Source organism: Sciurus vulgaris (assembly GCF_902686455.1).
Source record: "Sciurus vulgaris genome assembly, chromosome: 11".
Lineage (NCBI taxonomy): Eukaryota > Metazoa > Chordata > Mammalia > Rodentia > Sciuridae > Sciurus > Sciurus vulgaris.
In genome coordinates this window covers 24396149-24414567 of record NC_136472.1, presented here as the reverse complement: position 1 = coordinate 24414567, position 18419 = coordinate 24396149, and the positions used below count along the sequence as shown (strand labels likewise).

Sequence of the window (18419 nt, the reverse complement as noted above, 5' to 3'; positions counted from 1 at the left end):
TAATGGGAAATGCAAAGTTAACAACACTATGTTCAAGCAAACAACAGATGCCTGATACTGATTGTTACAGACAGCATCTCTGTCTCCACACCAATTCCTTTACCATGGATCAACACGAAAAGAATGGGGACTTTTCTTTCCAGCAAGGAATTTGGTATAGACTGATTTTTCTGGAATTTCTCTTCAGTTTTGAACCTCGAAGTCTCTGATTCTTTGTTAATGTTTGAATGAGGCACCTTGATGAAGGAAACACAATGAATGATGAAAAGGCCAATGTGTGGCCAATCCCCTAAACACGCAAACCAGCAACAACCACAAAGGTAAGGAAGAGAATGTTAGCTGTCAGTCATAGTACAGAATCTTAGTTAGTCATTTTCCAATACTTACTCCAACATGACCCACTTTCATCAGACATATCTCATGACAAATGTTTCAAAATGATGAGAGTTTCTTTTCAGGAAGAGATGTTCATTTGTAACTTACCTGTTCATCTCCCAGAGTTATCATGAGGGTCAAATTTTAAAATGTGCAAAGGTTGCTTATGATGATGGGACTTTACCCAATGTAGTTATTGTGTGCTCACTTAAAGAAGCCAGCTGCCTTGCCTGCAGAAATCTCCTCCAGAAATCAGCAAGATAATTACTTGAACTCTTGACATCACAGACACAGACAGACATAGCTTCAGAGAATGATGTACCTTCACCTGTACATATAAATGAAATGTATCAGTGAAATAACATTTGTGTGTGTGCATAAAGCTTTTATACATATATATGTACATAGGTATATAATTCTATTGGTTCTACTTACTGATACATGACAGTAGAATTCATTTTGATAGAGTTATGCAAGCATGGAATATGTCCTATTCTAACTAGTACCCCATTCCTATGGATATACATGATGATGCAATTCATTATGATGTATACATATAAGAACATAGGAAAATTAATTCAGATTCATTCCAAAGTGTGTGTCTGTATGTGTGTGTGTGTCTCTGTGTGTATATACATGAATTAAAAATCAATGAATAATGGGTTTTATATGAGAATAAAAAGTAAACAGTTTCATGACTCCCATTTAGAGTAAGCATGAATGATTTAAAATTTTTTATAATTATCTAATATATATTTCTGTAAATTAATATTTTTCTTCACTTACCTTAAAACAATCATTTCCTTTTTGTACACAGGTTATTTCTGACCAATGTCTGTACTTTGAACTCCATAGCCAATTACAAGGAAACACTAATATAAAAGAAACTCTGAAAGCTCATTGGATCAGTCGGAAACCACTGATTACAGAACAAAGAATAGCAGTCCATCATCCAGCAGTGGACATCTTAGCCTAGGACCAAAGCAGGAAAGACAAAGAGGAAATGAATGAGAACAATACCAGTCTTGTGTAGGCCTGGGTTCAAATCCAGATCCCTCAATTTTTTCATGAAATGGATCAGATTACTTAAAATTCGTAAAATTCTGTAAATCTCAGGTTGTACTTCTACATATTTTTTAATAAGAATTTGTATCAATAGGGTTTTTGTGGAAATCAGATAGGTCATAAACACAAAAATACTGATGGTCATTAGCAGTGAATAAATAGTATTTTTAAATGCACTACCCTTTTGAATATGTCTAGTAGTTCATGAATATGTGTTTGTGGAATCAAACATACTGTGTATCCATACCTCCTTCAGATTACTTTACTGTGCAAAGAAAACCAAATGAAGCGGGAAGGTGAAGACAGGGTCCTAAATTAATCTAATAATTACATAAATCTTATCTCTCTGCTTCCTTTTTCTGAGTGATCTAAAAGCAATATCATTGCATAAATAAAATGTTGTTGGATATAAACAAATGGATCCTTTTTTTTCCTGATGAAAGCAGTATTAGTATTAAAACTGATGATGGAGACTATGTTGTACCCCATGGTTTATGATCACAAGGTTTAGGATTTTAGAACAGTTAATTGGTATTGTCTTGAATAAAAGTAATTGTTGTGGATCGAATCCTGCAACATCAAAGGGACAATAGGGACAAAACTAATGAAATATGAATAAAATTTGCTATTTACTTAGAATAATGTATCTATGTTCACTTTAGACATTGACTGCATCCCAAGGATCATTTTTTAAAATATCAAATTTATTTTTAGAATTCTATAATCAGAAAAAAAACATTTTAAAAATAGCCACAGTTCAAATTATTGATACATTCATTTCCCATTAATTTAGCAATATGTTTTTATACTATTCAGTATACCTTGGATCCTTTCCATGGGTTTATGATAACTTTAAAATTTTGTTTATATAGCTTTGAAGCATAATATAATTTATATATTGATGAAAATAATAAAATTTATACTAGGAAAAATTTCATTACTTAATAGGCAGGATGATTTGAAATCCCCCCTCTTTCTCTCTCTCTCTCTGCTCTTAACTGGATTCTACACCTGCACAATGGGAAAATAATTAAATCTCACTGTTTTCTCTGTTTCTCTTATATTAATATTCTTTGAAGACAAATTTGCTATATTAATTTATATGCCTTGGTATCCAGTTCTTTTCTAGACTCTAAACCGTCCTATTTCTTAAAAGATAAGGATTGTATCATTTTTCTGGTACTCCATAAGCTCTGTTCATGGTTGATTACTTGAGTCTCAGAATATGATCCAAGGATGCATCAGGTAACAGGCTGCTTTTCCATGTCTTCTTTTCATAAATAAATGATTTAAGTCACCTGTCAGGGTTTGGGCTTCAGAATCCCACACTCTCAGACCTCTCTCTTCCTATTAATAAGACATTATAGCACATCTTCCAGGGCATGCCTCCTCGATTGTCACAGAGACATTCATCCCTATTAAAATAGTTCTCTCCCCACTTTTGATTCAACCAACATACCATGCTTTTGAAACTGTAAGTATTTGTTTCCCCTCTTTTTAATCATGCTCAAAAGACATCACTTTCTTCTCTACCTCAGAAGTTTTACTGGACTCTTCAAACTATGCAGATTTTTATTCCCTTAATCCTCCCTAATATATACTCATTAATCTCATTATGAACATTTAATTTTGAGCAGCAGGTTGCTAGTTTTTATTTAATTATTTTAAGGTTCTTCTTCACACAGGTAACCCAGTGCCCTTGATGTGTGTCCTTGATGACTTGGAATCTGAGTCAGTGTCTGTCATTCTGTGAATTTTGAACTCACAGGAGAGGCCAGGCAAGAGATTTTGCCATCTGATCTGGACCAAGAACTTGCCTCACACTCAGCTACTCCTTTTTGACATGAACATTTCCACTATCAATCTTCAGTGATTGCATAGACTGGATTACCTGGAGCTCACTGGGTTACGATGCTAATTCTTTTTTCTTTCGTTTTACTTTCATTTTTTTCTTCTCATATTACTATGCATTGTATAGACAACCAATATATAATGGAAAGAGAAATAAACAAAAATGCACTGAACAATGAATAGAAATATGAAAGTGATCATCGTTTCTGTCAAATGGATTAGTATTAAGATCTTGCACAGATACAGAAGAGAAAAAAATGACAATACTTACTCTTTAGTTGGTGTTGACCATGTCCAAGATGCAATTTAAAGTATTTCATGTATATTAGGTCAATGATCCAACCAAATACCCAATGTACTTTTTATTATCTCTATTTTGCAAGAAAGGAAAGCAAGTATTATTTATACCTTGGATAAATGCTGGCTGATAGTAAAGATTATTTTTGACATATTTTAATTTTTCTTGATGTCTTGATACTAGTAAGGTGGTTGACAGGTCCAGATTATTTTTAGAATTATTATAGGAATATATTTCCTTTTCTATTCATTCTTTCTATCAATGAAGTTTTCTTACTCAAAAAGTTAAGGTCAAACTAGTGTTTCCCCCCCAAGCACAGAAGTTTTATATAAAGTATAGAACCTCAGTTGAACTAATTATATTTCTTTTCTCACTTACTTTTTACCTTATTATCAATTGTATACATCTAATTTGCTCCACACCAATGTCCAGTATTCTCTGATATTATGTTATTCTGAAACACAATATTTTACACACTACACTCATAGTATATGCAGCACAACTAATAAAGCCAGCAGGAAAACAAAAATGAATTTTCACTCTAATATATTCTCTCCATTTTTTTCAACTGAATTTCTTTTTTTCCTGTATGTGTTTTCTGCGTTAAGATCAAGTTACTTAGTTTATCTGACAATGTCTTTTTCTTCTATTTAAAAAATCCTATACGGGACACTGAATACTTTTTGTAATTACCTTCATGTTCTAAAATCTAAGAAAAAAGGACTGCATAAATCGCACATGTGCTGAGGGAATATGACAACATTCAATGCATTTGCCTTAAATATTGGATGGTATATAAAATATTTATAAATGCTCAAAAAGTAAATGCACACATAGCATACCTATAAATTAAAATGTAATTTATACCTTATATGTGTATAGACTCCTAATTTTCTCTCTCCATAGTAGCATTTATCTCCTGTCAGCTGATTGAAATTTTACTTACCAGATGATCAGTAAGCCTACTTCTAGGACTTTCCAATTTTTCTTCAAGAGGGAAAATATTCTCTATGGCTTTCTAAATAAAAGGAAGTGAAAGTATCCTTGGCATTTGTGCTTGCAGAGTTCTGGGTTTCAATTGTAAGGTTGTGTATCCATTATGATTTCAGAGGTGCAAATGCACATATAAATTTCTGTTTAATTTCCAAGTGTCATTTAAAGTAGATACCAGGGTCAGAATAACCCCAAACCTCTCTTATGAGACAGGAGACATCTCCCAGAAGAAAAGTTGGGCAATATGCAGCTAAAAACAATTTATTTTCTCTCAGGTCCTTAAAAATAGCTCTGCCATGGTTATTAATCCTTTGTGCTCCAAGGAGTCTGAGCACAATCCAAGGGTCCACTTTATTTCAATGTTAAGCCCTAACGTTTGAGTTCAATGTGGAAACAAATTTTGAGAAAAGAGTAGGAACTAAGGTATGAGCAGAGTAAATAAAAAGTGCCAGATAAGTCTACAGCCAAGGAAATGAGAAGCAAGTTTGCAACCCTGATTATCCCAGAAAAAAAAAAAATGTTTTGAAGCAGGCCAGAGATGCCCACCCAGAAGACCCTTACCATAATTAAGCAGACACCCCACCATATTTGTGTCATGTAAGTTCCTCCTAACCTGTCAGAAAGCTTTTTATCAGCACAAACTTCTGCAAAAGGACATTGTAGTTGATAGTTTCCTCTTTTTTTAAATGCCAGGTTTGCAGAAAAAGAACTTGTTAAACATCCATCTAGAAGAGGGAATGAAAAGCACTTGTCATGTGACCCTCCTCACCCCCTTGTCCCCCTCACACACACTGGGTATAAAGGTCACATAAATTCTATACTCATGGTCCAGGGGAGAATTTTATTAGGTGACAGCCCCTCTGGACTCTGCAGTCAATAAACTTGCATACTGAAAATTCCTCAGGTGTCCAGCCTCTTCTACCCCACTTCAGTTTAAAATGTGTTGATTATTTCTAAACTGTTATCTCAAATTGGAATGAACCTACCTCTTCCTTCATTCTCCCAGTGACAAAAAATTTTCAGATTTAACCCTCTGTCTTAGCTTCCAAGTGTCAAAAGTAATCATGGAAACTGTGGGTGTGGGAGCTAGCCTAGCATTAGGGTCTCTGGAGATGGGGCAGGGCCCTGGGTCCAGCTATAGCCTGGGTTTCCATGGACTAGACTAAAGGGTAAAGTTTCATATATGCCTAGACATGAGTGCACACACACACACACACACACACACACACACAACCTGAAACAACATATTGTCTGATTTTTCCAGTTTAGGAATGATGCCTTCACCTCAAAATTATATTTTTTGAGATCCAAAATAGAATTAGTGATTCTATCCATTCATTTTTTTACTTAATGTTTTATTTTATGAAAAACATGAGATTGATTTATATGTTCCTCTATAGTCCAATGACCCATAATTTATTTTCAACTATTCCACTCCAGTCATCCAAACATTGTTAGAAGTTGATCTTGGTAGAAATATGTAAGAATATCACTGATGAACAAAAAGAATATTTGAGTAATTGAGTCATAGCAAATGTATGTATGCTACTGAATATTTAATCCTTATCCATTAGGTTGTGAAAATTGATATTCACAAGTAATGTATGAGAGTTACCATACACTGAGAGCAAGAGAGTTTACTATTCTTGCTAGAATGTGACCATTTATAATTTGAATGGTCTGAGACTGGGGAAACTGAAATTTTATTTCACTGTGGGTTCAATGTGCACTTTACATTGGACTAGTTGTGCCTGTCTGTGCTAATATGACCCATTATAAATTCATATGGATTTATTAAATGATGTTATCTTCAAAGGTCAATATTATATAAATGATTCAAAGATAGCATCTGTATATCAAATGTTTTTTTCCTCACAGCAGGCTGAGACTGATTAGTTTAAAAGTTCATTCACACTAAACTCAACTCTTAGCCTTTCCATTATTTTAAATATTACCCTAAATAAGTAGATCTTAAGTCATCCAGTCTCCCTACTTTGCATAATTCATGATATTGTACCCAACATGTTCCAGCCATGGGAAAGATAAGCTCTGTAGGTATAAAGACCCCAGTGTCTACTGCCCTCTGGGGCTCCCTGACCCAGTGGCTCTCACCTCACTGCTGAGTGACACCATTTAGACATGTGAGCTTCTTTGATCCTCCACTCCCCAAGAGTTCCCTTGTTCTTCTCCCATTCTGAATGCAGGTCCCCTCCCAGTTGTTGAGGGTGGTCTCATGCTGGGAGAAAATTGTCTGAAAGCACTCAAATAAAACTCAACAAGCGTTACTGCCACCTCAAGGTCATACATTCTTCTTTCATCAACCCTGAAATTCCTTCAACTCTTCATAACCAATTCCTCTTCATTTTATTCTTCAGTGTAGACATGACTTCGATTATTTCTCACATATTTTAGAATATGCTCAATGAGTTCCATCAGAGATACTGCTGAGCAATTAATTGTAATTTCATAGACTCTGTATACCAGTTTGGGAGGAAATGCTTTCTATATAACAAGCATCTCTCCATTTTGCAAAATCTTCTGTAATGTCTTCTAAACAAGTGTATACTTTTTGTGTGATTTGTGAAACTTAGTCCCGAGTCCCTAATATGTTTGATTCTATAGAAAAATACATTTATTTGAAGTGTTATGTTCTTATGGTTGCTAGTATATAGAAATGAATTTGGATTTTGTTATCAGTTAAAGTTATTAAAACAAAAAGAGTAAAGTGATCCCTTGATGCTTCTTTTAACTTAAGCTATTTGTTGTTGGTGGTGCTTATTTATATATTTATTTATTTTTCGTACTAGGTATTTAACCCAGGGACCTTAACCACTTAGCTACATTCACAGCATTCCTCCCCCAATTTTTTTTCTTAATTTTGATACGGGGGCTCCCTAAGTTGCTTAATCCCTCTCTAAGTTGCTGAGGCTGGCCTGGAACTTATGATCCTCCCACCTCAGCCTTCCAAGTTGCTGGGATACAGATGCAGCAATTTTTTTAATACAGACATTCATGTAAATTGTAAATGATAGTTTATAATACACACACATATATAAATTCTTGAAGCTTTTTTCATTATATACTGAATAGGACTTAAAAGTACAATATTAAATAGAAATGATGACAGAGGTCCCTGACTTGCTTTTGTTAAGTGGAATATTTTCACCTTTCACATTAAATAGTATATTGTTTGTACATTTTTATATAACCAATACCAGATATAAAAATTTCATCTGCCAAGAATTTATATTATGCTTTAAAAAATATCTGTTGAGATAATGAAAAGATTTTCTCCTTTTATATATGAGTACATACTAATGTAAAAAATATTTTGCATTCTTGGTAAACAAATATCAGTTAAGTTGAGTTAGAGTACTTCATACATTGCTAGATTAATTTTTTTAATAATGTGCCTAGGATTCACTTCAAAATTTACAACTCTTTCTTATTTGCTTTTTATGATAACATTATACACTTTAATTAAATGAAATGCATTTCCACTCTTATTTTCTAAATAAGATTTTGTGGTATTACAATTGTCATTTTCCATAATGTTTAATAAAGTTTGCTTTAAATGTAATTTATATTTTATTTACAAGTTCATTGACCTATTTTCAGTTTGATTTCTTATTTCATTTGTTGGTGCATCTTTAATGTCTACCTTAAATCCTTAACATCACTTTTTGTGTCTTTGTAACTCTCCTTCATTTTGTTTTAATCTGAATATTTTCCTTAATTGTAATTCTTTTCTCAAATGTAAATCCATTCATTTCTTTCAGCATATGCATAGTTCTTGAAGTGCTCATGAGTACAGAATTTTTCATATTTCATAATGTGATGAATTCTATGAAGTATAATTTGCATAGTTCCCCAGTAAAATTTGAAGTAACACTTCATAATTGCACATGCAAATTTTCTACAGCAAAATACATGAATATTCCCATTCAGAAAGATGCATATATTTTGTAAGAAGTATTGCTTTATTTCAGCACAGTGTTCCTACCAACACAGATATAATCATTTTTAGATAGATCTTTTCCTTAGTTTCAGAATGACCAGTAAGAAATTGTACACATATAAGAACTGTGACATTTGTTCATATTTTAAACTGAAAAGTGACATTAACTGTTTCTTTCTGTTTTGTTCATTCTCAGATTATGATGGGACATATCAGCAATCACCCAGAAGTTACCTTCCTTGGAATTCCAAGGAAGTATCCTGACTTCTGTTACCATAGGTTTGTTTTACCTGTTTTTCAACTTTATATAAATGAAGTTTTATCATATTACTCTTTAGTCAATCTTTCTGGCACTTTTATTAATCAGTATATTTGTGTCATTCTTCATGTGCAACTATGTTTCTTCATTCAATGTTCCAAAGTAGTTTGTTGTTGGTTGTTCAAGTTTTCCTCCTGCCAGTAGTGCTTTCTAGTGGATCCACATTAGTGCCACCTTCTCTTAACACTGCCACATGCTCTATTTTCTGGAGGACATCTCTATCTATATAGGCCTAGATTAGAAATCAATTGGAGAGGAGGAAAGACACAGGTAAGCACTTAAAATACAAATTCACATTAAGGAGGACTTAAGGCAAGTATGTGGAAATAGAGGAAAAGGAAATATTAAAAGAAAACAGTAACATTGCCCAACAAGGAAATTTCTGAACAAATGCTGGAAAAACTGAACTTTGACTAACATTTTGCATTTGCTATATATGATTTTTTAAAAAAACATGATATATCTATGTATAATTATGCATATTTATGGGTACAGTGTGATAATTTAATACATATATGCAATAAATCTGAGTACTTAGCACATCCAATCTTTGAACATTTATTGTCATCTTCCTTTCTAGTTATTTAAATAGCTACAGAAAATAATTGTTCACTATGGTTACTTTATTGTGCCATCACATATTAGAACTTATTCCTCCTAATTACATGTAATTTTGCTTTTATTCCATACTAGTTCTCAGATTAGGGCTCAGCTCTAAAGTGAAATTCTAAGATGCCTTAGAAATTAATTCCTTTCCAGAATCGTTTCATGGCACCACATTTTCCTCAAGGTGTTCTTCATTTCCCAGTTTCTCAGCATGTAGACCAAAGGATTGAACACGGGGGCTATGATGGTGTAGAAAAGAGCAAACACTTTGCCTACTGGAAAAGTTACATTGGCCTGATATGAACAACGAGGACAGGTACAAAGAATAGAACCACAACTGTTAAATGAGAACTGCAAGTTGAGAAAACTTTGGCACGGCTCTCTGTAGAGTAAACCCTGATGGTGTATAATATCAGAAATAGGACACCATCAAAATCACAAAAATTACCAAAGCACTCAGTCCTGAATTAACAATTACCAAGAGACCAGTTCTGGATGTATCACTTCAAGCCAATTTCAACAAAGGATACACATGGCAGAAGTAGTGATCTATTTCATTGGGGCCACAGAAAGGTGAGAAAATAGTGAGAGGAAACTGACTGGCAGAGTGTACAAATCCCCCAGTCCAGCAGGCCAGGATGATTGTGTTGCACCTCTGCCTGCTCATGATTGCAGCATAGTGCAGGGGCTTGCAAATGGCCACGTAGCAGTCATAGGCCATCACCATGAGGATGAAGATCTCCATGCTTCCAAGGAAGTGAATGATGAAGAGCTGTATCATGCAGTTATTATAGGAATTATCTTCCTTTCTACCAGTAAGTCCATAATTAGTTTGGGTGTCACTGTGGATGTATAGCAAAGGTCAGAGAGTGAGAGGTAATAAAGGAAACAATATATGGGCTGGTTGATGACCTGAGTGCATGTGGTAGAAACCATTATGAGTACATTTCCAATCCAAATAGCAATGTAGCAAACTAAAAATAATACAAAGCAGAGAACATCAATGTTCCTGTTTTGAGAAAATCCCATGAGAATAAGCACAGTGACATTATTCCTATTGTCCATGGTCCAGTTCAGTAAATATATATAACAGCCACCTGAAAAGACATAGTGCTTAGGTCAATGTCAGAAATTTCATAGAGAGTCTGGATGAGAACACTAACATCAGGAGGCTATGTTTCATAAAGAGGATTCCAAAGTTGAAAAATGAAAATCATTTTTAATAGAAGTGTGTCACCACCTACAGCAACAATCCCACAGATTTTTGTTACCGCCTGCAGCAAGAATTGCGTGGGTATTTATTGAAGGTGGACTGGAAATAAACTACTTCTATTCCTGTGCTGCTTCCTTGCTTGCTTGCTTATTCTCTAGCTTATAGAAAAAAAGAGGCTTGCTTATTCTCTAGCTTATAGAAAAAAAGAGGCTTGCTTGATTTTAGAGGAAGAAAGGCTTTGAGAGGAAGATAGACTTTGCTTATAGAGGAAGTTTTAGAGAAAGACAGGCTTCTATGCTTATCAGAGATCTGTTTCTTCTTAGAGTTCTGCTGCTTCTTCTTAGAGGTGCATCCTGCATCCTGTGAACTAAAGGTGCATGCTAGAGGTGTGTGCTAAAGGTGCTGTCTATCTGAGGTGCTTCTTAGTGATGCATCCCGTGTACTGAGATCTGTGATCTGCTACCTAGAGATGTGTTCTCAGTTCTCCGCCCAGTGATCTGCCATCTGCCTTCTGCCTGCTGCCTCCTGCTTGCTGCTTATTGCTGCTGCTTTCTGCTTGCTGCTGCTTCCTCTTATTGCCCGCTTATATTCCCTCCAGAAGGCAGACGTTGGGCCATGCCATTTAAGTGGAGATCAGGCGAAGAGACAGCTGCCCAATCACGGCAAGGTCAAAATGAACAGGCCCGAGTAGGAGCACTCAGGAACACCTATGCACGCATTGTGTGCTTGGACTCATTTGAACGCGGCCAATGATAAAGCACCCGAGTGTGCTTATGTTAACTGACTTCCTCACCGCCGATGTGATCAAAACAACTTCTGGCTGGCTGCTGGGTGCCATCTTGGCGTATCCCCATGGTATAGCCCCCAACAGAAGTGTGTTATTCTCTTTGGATTATTCTCAGGTTGAGTTCAAAAGACAACCTTTCAGGAATATTGTTCAATCTTGATATGATAAAAATAAATACATTCAGTCTAAAAACCTAAAAAGACACAAGTGGAGAGAAGAATAGCAATTCAGTGGATTAGAAAAAGCAGAACGAATGGAAGAGAGAGTGGATGGAAATGGGAAAGACAGTAGAATGAATCACACATAACTTTCTTAGAATAAGTTATGCTCCATATATGTAGAATATGTCAAAATACACTCTACTTTGAAAATATATATAAAAAGAACAAATAAAACATGCTGTTTATGAAAAATTAAAAATCACTTAAAATGGTCAAAAGCATATGTTTGACAAAAGGTAGACCTTTAACAAATGGTGTAGTAAAACTGGATATTCATATTTAGAAGAATGGAACTAAACCTCTCTCACCCTGTGCATGGATAAACTCTAAGTGGATCAAAGTCCTTGGATTTAAACCAGAAACAATGCAACTACATAAAGAAAACTAGGGTCAATATTCCAACATATAGGCATAAACCCTGACTTCATTAATAAGATGAAGCTCAAGAAAAAGATGAAGAATCAATAAGTTTTATGGCATCAAATTCATAGGCTTCTGCACAGCAAAGGAAGTAATGATCAGCACGAAGAGAGTGCATACAGAATACTTGACAATTTTTACCAGTTATTCTTCCAACATTCAATCGATATACAGAATATATAAAGAACCAAAAAGAATTAACACCAAAAATAAATTAACCAATCAAAAAATGAATAAATGAACTACACAGATATTTCACAAAAAACGAAATACAAATGGTCAAGAAATATATGAAAAAATGTTCAACATCCTTAATAAATAGGGAAATAAAGTAAATCAAAATTACACTGAGATTTCATCTTACCCCAGTCAGAATGACAATCCTCATCAATAAAAATAAAATTGTTGCTGAAGTCTGTGGTGAGACAAGCCTGCAATACCAGCAGCTTGGGAGGCTGAGGCAGGAGGATCATATTGTCAAAGCCAGCATCAGCAAAAGCGAACCAGTGATTTCCTGCCTCAATACAAAATAGGGCCGAGAATGTGGCTCAGTGTTCAAGTGCACCTTAGTTCAATGCCAGGTCCCTTCCCCAAAATAATAAAAATAAGAATTGCTAGTGAGGATGTGGAGGAAAGGTATACTTATCTATTATTGGTGAGTCTACAAATTAGTACACCCATGTTGAAAAACACTGAGGAGATTCTTCAAAAGACTAGGAATGGAAACATTACATGACTCAAATCCCCACTCCTTGTTTGTATCCAAAAGAAGTAAAATCAACATGTTGTAGTGATACGTGAATACCAGTGCTTTTTACAGCACAGTTCTCAATAGCCAAGTTATGAAACCAGGATAGGTGCTCAAGAACAGATTAGATTAAAAATGTGGTATACATACATAATAGAGGGCTATTCAATCATAAATAAGAATTAAAATACATAATTTTCTGGTAAATGGATGGAACTAGAGAACATCATGCTAAGTGGAATAAGCCAGTCCCTCAAAGTCAAAGGGCTGATGTTTATTTCATATACAGGAGATAGAGAGAAAAAAAAGTTTAAAAAGAGGGATAACATAAGTATAAAAGGGAGACAAATAGAGCAGAGAAAGGGAACCAAGAGGGAGAGAGGCAGGAGGGAATTGGGAGATACTTGGAAACAAAATCTACCAAATTATGGTCTGTGTATGTACCAATCTACCTCAGTGAATTCCACTCATCTGTATAATGATAATGCACTAATTAAATTAATAGAAATAATACCAGAATTAAGATCAGTAGAGTAGAGCTGTGGATGAGGGGGAGAAAAAAGGAAGGTACTGGAGAAAGAGATTGAACAAATTATGTCAAGTGCATATACTAATATGGCAAAATCTATACCACCCTAGATATAATGCACCAATATAAATATTACTATTCAAAATTATTATTCTGATATACAACTGAGTCCTTATAAAGGCAATATTTCAGAGGCTTATCAATTCAAATACTGTTTAAGATAGAAGTATAATTCAAGTATGTGTCAAAGTATAAATATTGAGCCTACACAATTGTGTTTACATATTCAAAGTGTAACAGTGATCCAAGCTTTAAATAGTTGGATATTCTACCTTAAAATCACATTATAGTGAAATAGAAAACAAAATTAAAGATTAATATCATTTGTATCAATATATATGCATATGTGCGCGCGCACACACACACACACACACACACATAGACACACACACAAACACGCAGACACACAATCCTTTATATTACATAGAGGGAAATGAGAGGGAGGAGTGGGTATAAAAAATGGTGTAATGAAACAGACATCATTTCCCTATGTACATGTATGATTACATGAATGGTATGAATCTACATTGCGTACAACCATAGAAACGAAATGTTGTACCCTATTTGTGTACAATGAATCAAAATACAGTGTGGAATCAAACTAAAAAGCTTCCACAACAAAGGAAACAATCAGTAACACGAACAGAGAGCCTACAGAATGAGAGAAAATCTTTACCACATGCACCCCAGATGGAGCATTAATATGCAGGATACATAAAGAATTCAAAACACTAAACACCAAAAAAACAAAAACAAAAACAATAAAAAATGTAATCAATAAATGGGCCAGGAAAGAAATAACATTAGCTTTTAAGGTACATTTTATGTTTTTTTTGCTTCATTATAGGTGTACATACTATTGGGATTCATGTTGACATAATCATTCTCGCATGAAATGTAATTTGCTCCACTTCAGTCCCCAGTACTTGCTCTTTGTCTCTCCTTCTGTCTCTCACTGTTCACTGCTCTCTACTCTACTGGTATTCCTCTTTAATTAGTGCTTTATATAAATATATAAAAGTGATATTCACAGAATTTTCATGTGTGTATGTGGCATAATTTGGTCAATTTCATTCCACCATTCCTGTCTTTTCCATTCCTCCTTTGCCCTATAATCCTCCTCCTCTGTCTATTGATCTGTCCTCTATTTTCGTAAGATTTTCCCCCTCCTGTTTTCCCCCTTATTTTGGTCTCCCTTCCACATATGAGAGGAAACATTCAACACTTACTCTCTGTGTCTAGCTTAATTAACTTAGCATGATGTTCTCCAGTTCCATCCATTTACCAGCAAATGCCATAATTTTATTCCTCTTTAGGGCTGAGCAAAATTCCATTGTGTATATATAACACAACTTATTTAGCCATTCATCCACTGATAGCCAGCTGGCTTGTTTATTTTAAATATAATTTGTAAACTAAATAGCAATTACTTTTTTCATTATTTCCCCTAAAATATGTATTTCTAATTTAGAGTTAGAAATTTTTTCATTTGTTGTCGTGAGTTAAGAAACAAGTATATTCTTTGAAACTTTGATTGAAATTGACTGATACAAATATGTGTGTTCTTTCTGCCCTGTTTTTTTCTTTGTTGTTGTTGTAGTTTGTTTTCCTTTTTCTCATTGCTGGATATTGAACAGAGCCTTACACATGCAAGACGACTGTTGTCCCACCAAGCTATATCCCCAGTCCTGTCTTATTTCATTCTGAGTCTGTGTAAAGCCATCTTTGAACAGTCACAGAATCATCTATTTTGATCTTCTGGTTTTATAAGAAAAATTATATATATATATATATATATAATTCTATGCATATAGAATTATGTATATATATTCTGAAAATATATCTAGTTAGCAAATATTTCTTCTATAACTTTTAGATTATTCTACTTAATGTCATAAATTGATCTCTCAACAGCTGACCAGTTCTTTTTTTTTTCCTCATATATTTATTTATTTAGCTGGATCTTGCCATATTATATAGACTTGCTTGAATTCATGGGCTAAAGTGATCCTCCCTTCACCTCCTCAGTACCTGGGAAAGTAGGTGCACAACACTGTGCCAAGCTCACATTTTGTCTTAGGATCTCTTTGGAATAACACTATTTTACACCTTTTCAGATGCCATTCAGGTCTCAGACACTATTTTTAAAGGATCTTATATCTCAAATCATTTTTTTTTCTTTTGTTCTCTGATTATAAAACTAATAATACCTGTTCTTTGAGAAATCAGGAACCACGGGAAAGTTTAAGAAGAACTTAAAGCAAACATTCAATCTCTTCTAGAGAGAACCTCTCTAAGAGTGTTAGTGTTAAAACAAGAATAGGACCTTCTCTTGTCACCTGCCCATGTGCCACTTTTCCCTGCTATGGACAGCATCTTGGACCTCTCCAAGGCTTTGGGGATGTGGATATTAGGCTATTGGCAAACTTGACTTCATAAAAACACAGAAGGGTCAAGTATCCACATGCACTGGCCCTGTAACAACTCCACATTGAGTTCATGAGCAGAATTTCTTTGCGAAAGTGGAAAGCATTCCCAGGTTATGGATACAAGGGACAAATCCAGGAAGTACTGAAAGGTTGCATTGTGTCTCTTTGAGGAACCCCTGAATTGTGGAGGTCACAGGAAGTGATGATACCTATACTCACTGGCTCATCCACTCTTCTGCTCAGGCCCTGCCCTGTTATTACCCTCCCTGGCGTACTGCTAATACGAAGGGCCACCACTGTCTGATTCTGGGATCACTTGTTTTTAAATTTATCTAATTAGTTGTACATGACAGTAGAATGCATTTTGAAACATCATATATATAAATGGAGTATAACTTCACATTGTTCTGGCTGTACATGATGTAGAATTACACCAGTTGTGTAATCATATATACACTTAGGGTAACAATGTCCAATTCATTCTAGTATCCTTCCTACTTCCCTCTGCCCTCACTTTCCTTTAGTCCCATTTGTCTAATCCAAAATACCTCAATTTTCCCTACCCCCCCCCACTTATTGTGAAATAGCATCTGCACTTTACAGAAAACATTTGCCCTTGGTTCTTTGGGACTGGCTAAGCATGATACTCTCTAGTTCATCCAGTAATGCCATAACTTCATTCTTCTTTTTTTTTTTTTTTTTTGTATTAGTTTTTTAATTGTGTGCTCTACAACTTCAGGAAACACCATTTTACCGGCCACAATGTGAATTTCATCATCTTTTTCTTATTGTAAACAATGTGTTACATTTTGATTCTCTATACATGGAGTGAAGGCATACCATTTGGGTAATCATAACTTTACACAGGGCAATGTCGTTTGATTCATTCTGCCATTTTCCCCCCTTCCCCCCATCCCCCCACCCCCCTTTTCCCTCTATACAGTCCTTCCGTCCTCCATTCTTGCCCCCCTCCCTAACCCTAACCCTAAACCTAACCCTAAACCTAATGCTAACTCCTCTCACCCCCCCTATTATATGTCATCATCCGCTTATCAGCGAGATCATTCGTACTTTGGTTTTTTGAGATTGGCTTATCTCACTTAGCATGATATTCTCCAATTTCATCCATTTGCCTGCAAATGCCATCATTTTATCATTCTTTATGGTGGACTAATATTCCATTGTAAATATATGCCACAGTTTCTTTATCCATTCATCAATTGAAGGACAGCTAGGTTGGTTCCACAATCTGGCTATTGTGAATTGAGCAGCTATGAACATTGATGTGGCTGTATCTCTGTAGTATGCTGATTTTAAGTCCTTTGGGTATAGGCCAAGGAGTGGGATAGCTGGGTCAAATGGTGGTTCCATTCCAAGCTTTCTGAGGAATCACCATACTGCTTTCCAGAGTGGTTGCACTAATTTGCAACCCTACCAGCAATGTATGAGTGTACCTTTTCCCCCATATCCTCGCCAACACCTATTGTTGCTTGTGTTCTTGACAATAGCCATTCTAATTGGGGTGAGATGGAATCTTTGGAGGGTAGTTTTGATTTGCATTTCTCTTATTACTAGAGATGTTGAACATTTTTTCATGTATCTGTTGATTGCTTATACATTGTCTTCTGTGAAGTGTTTGTTCATTTCCTTAGCCCATTAATTGATTGGATTATTTGTATTCTTGGTGTAGAGTTTTTTGAATTCTTTATATATTCTGGAAATTAGGGCTCTATCTGTAGTATGAGTGGCAAAGATTTTCTCCTACTTTGTAGGCTCTCTCTTCACATTACTGATAGTTTCCTTTGCTGAGAGAAAGCTTTTTAGTTTAAATCTATCCCAGTTGTTAATTCTTGCTTTTATTTCTTGTACTATGGGAGTCCTGTAAAGGAAGTCTGATCCTAAGCCAACAAGTTAAAGATTTGGACCTAGTTTTTCTTCTATAAGATGCAGGGTTTCTGGTCTGATTCTGAGGTCCTTGATCCATTTTGAGTTGAGTTTTGTGCAGGGTGAGAATAAGGGGTTTAATTTCATTCTGTTGCATATGGTTTTCCAGTTTTCCCAGCACCATTTGTTGAAGAGGCTATCTTTTCTCCATTGCATATTTTTGGCCCCTTTGTCTAGTATGAGAAAATTGTATTTATTTGGGTTTGTGTCCATGTCCTCTATTCTGTACCATTGATCTACTTGTCTATTTTGGTACCAATACCATGTCATTTTTATTACTACTGCTTTGTAATAGAGTTGAAGATCTGGCATTGTGATACCCCCTGCTTTGCTCTTTCTGCTGAGGATTGCTTTACCTTTTCTGGGTTTCTTATTCTTCCAGATGAATTTCATAATTGCTTGCTCTATTTCTGTAAGGTATGTCATTGGGATTGTGATTGGAATTTCACTGAATCTGTATAGCACTTTTGGTAGTATGGCCATTTTGACAATATTCATTCTGCCTATCCAAGTACATGGGAGATTTTTCCACCTTCTAAGATTTTCTTTAATTTCTTTCTTTAGTGTTCTCTAGTTCTCATTGTAGAGGTCTTTCACCTCTTT

At 35.1% G+C, this 18419-nt stretch overlaps 2 pseudogenes across 2 annotated transcripts in view; both read right to left on the bottom strand.

The window, feature by feature from the left end:
• The window catches only part of LOC306639797 (olfactory receptor 4C11-like), a 337410-nt pseudogene that overhangs the window by 50429 nt on the left and 268562 nt on the right, over positions 1–18419 (bottom strand). The window lies entirely within an intron of this gene.
• Positions 9604–10530, bottom strand: LOC306638491 (olfactory receptor 4P4-like; annotated as a pseudogene). The gene has a single exon. The product of its transcript is annotated as an olfactory receptor 4P4-like (transcript).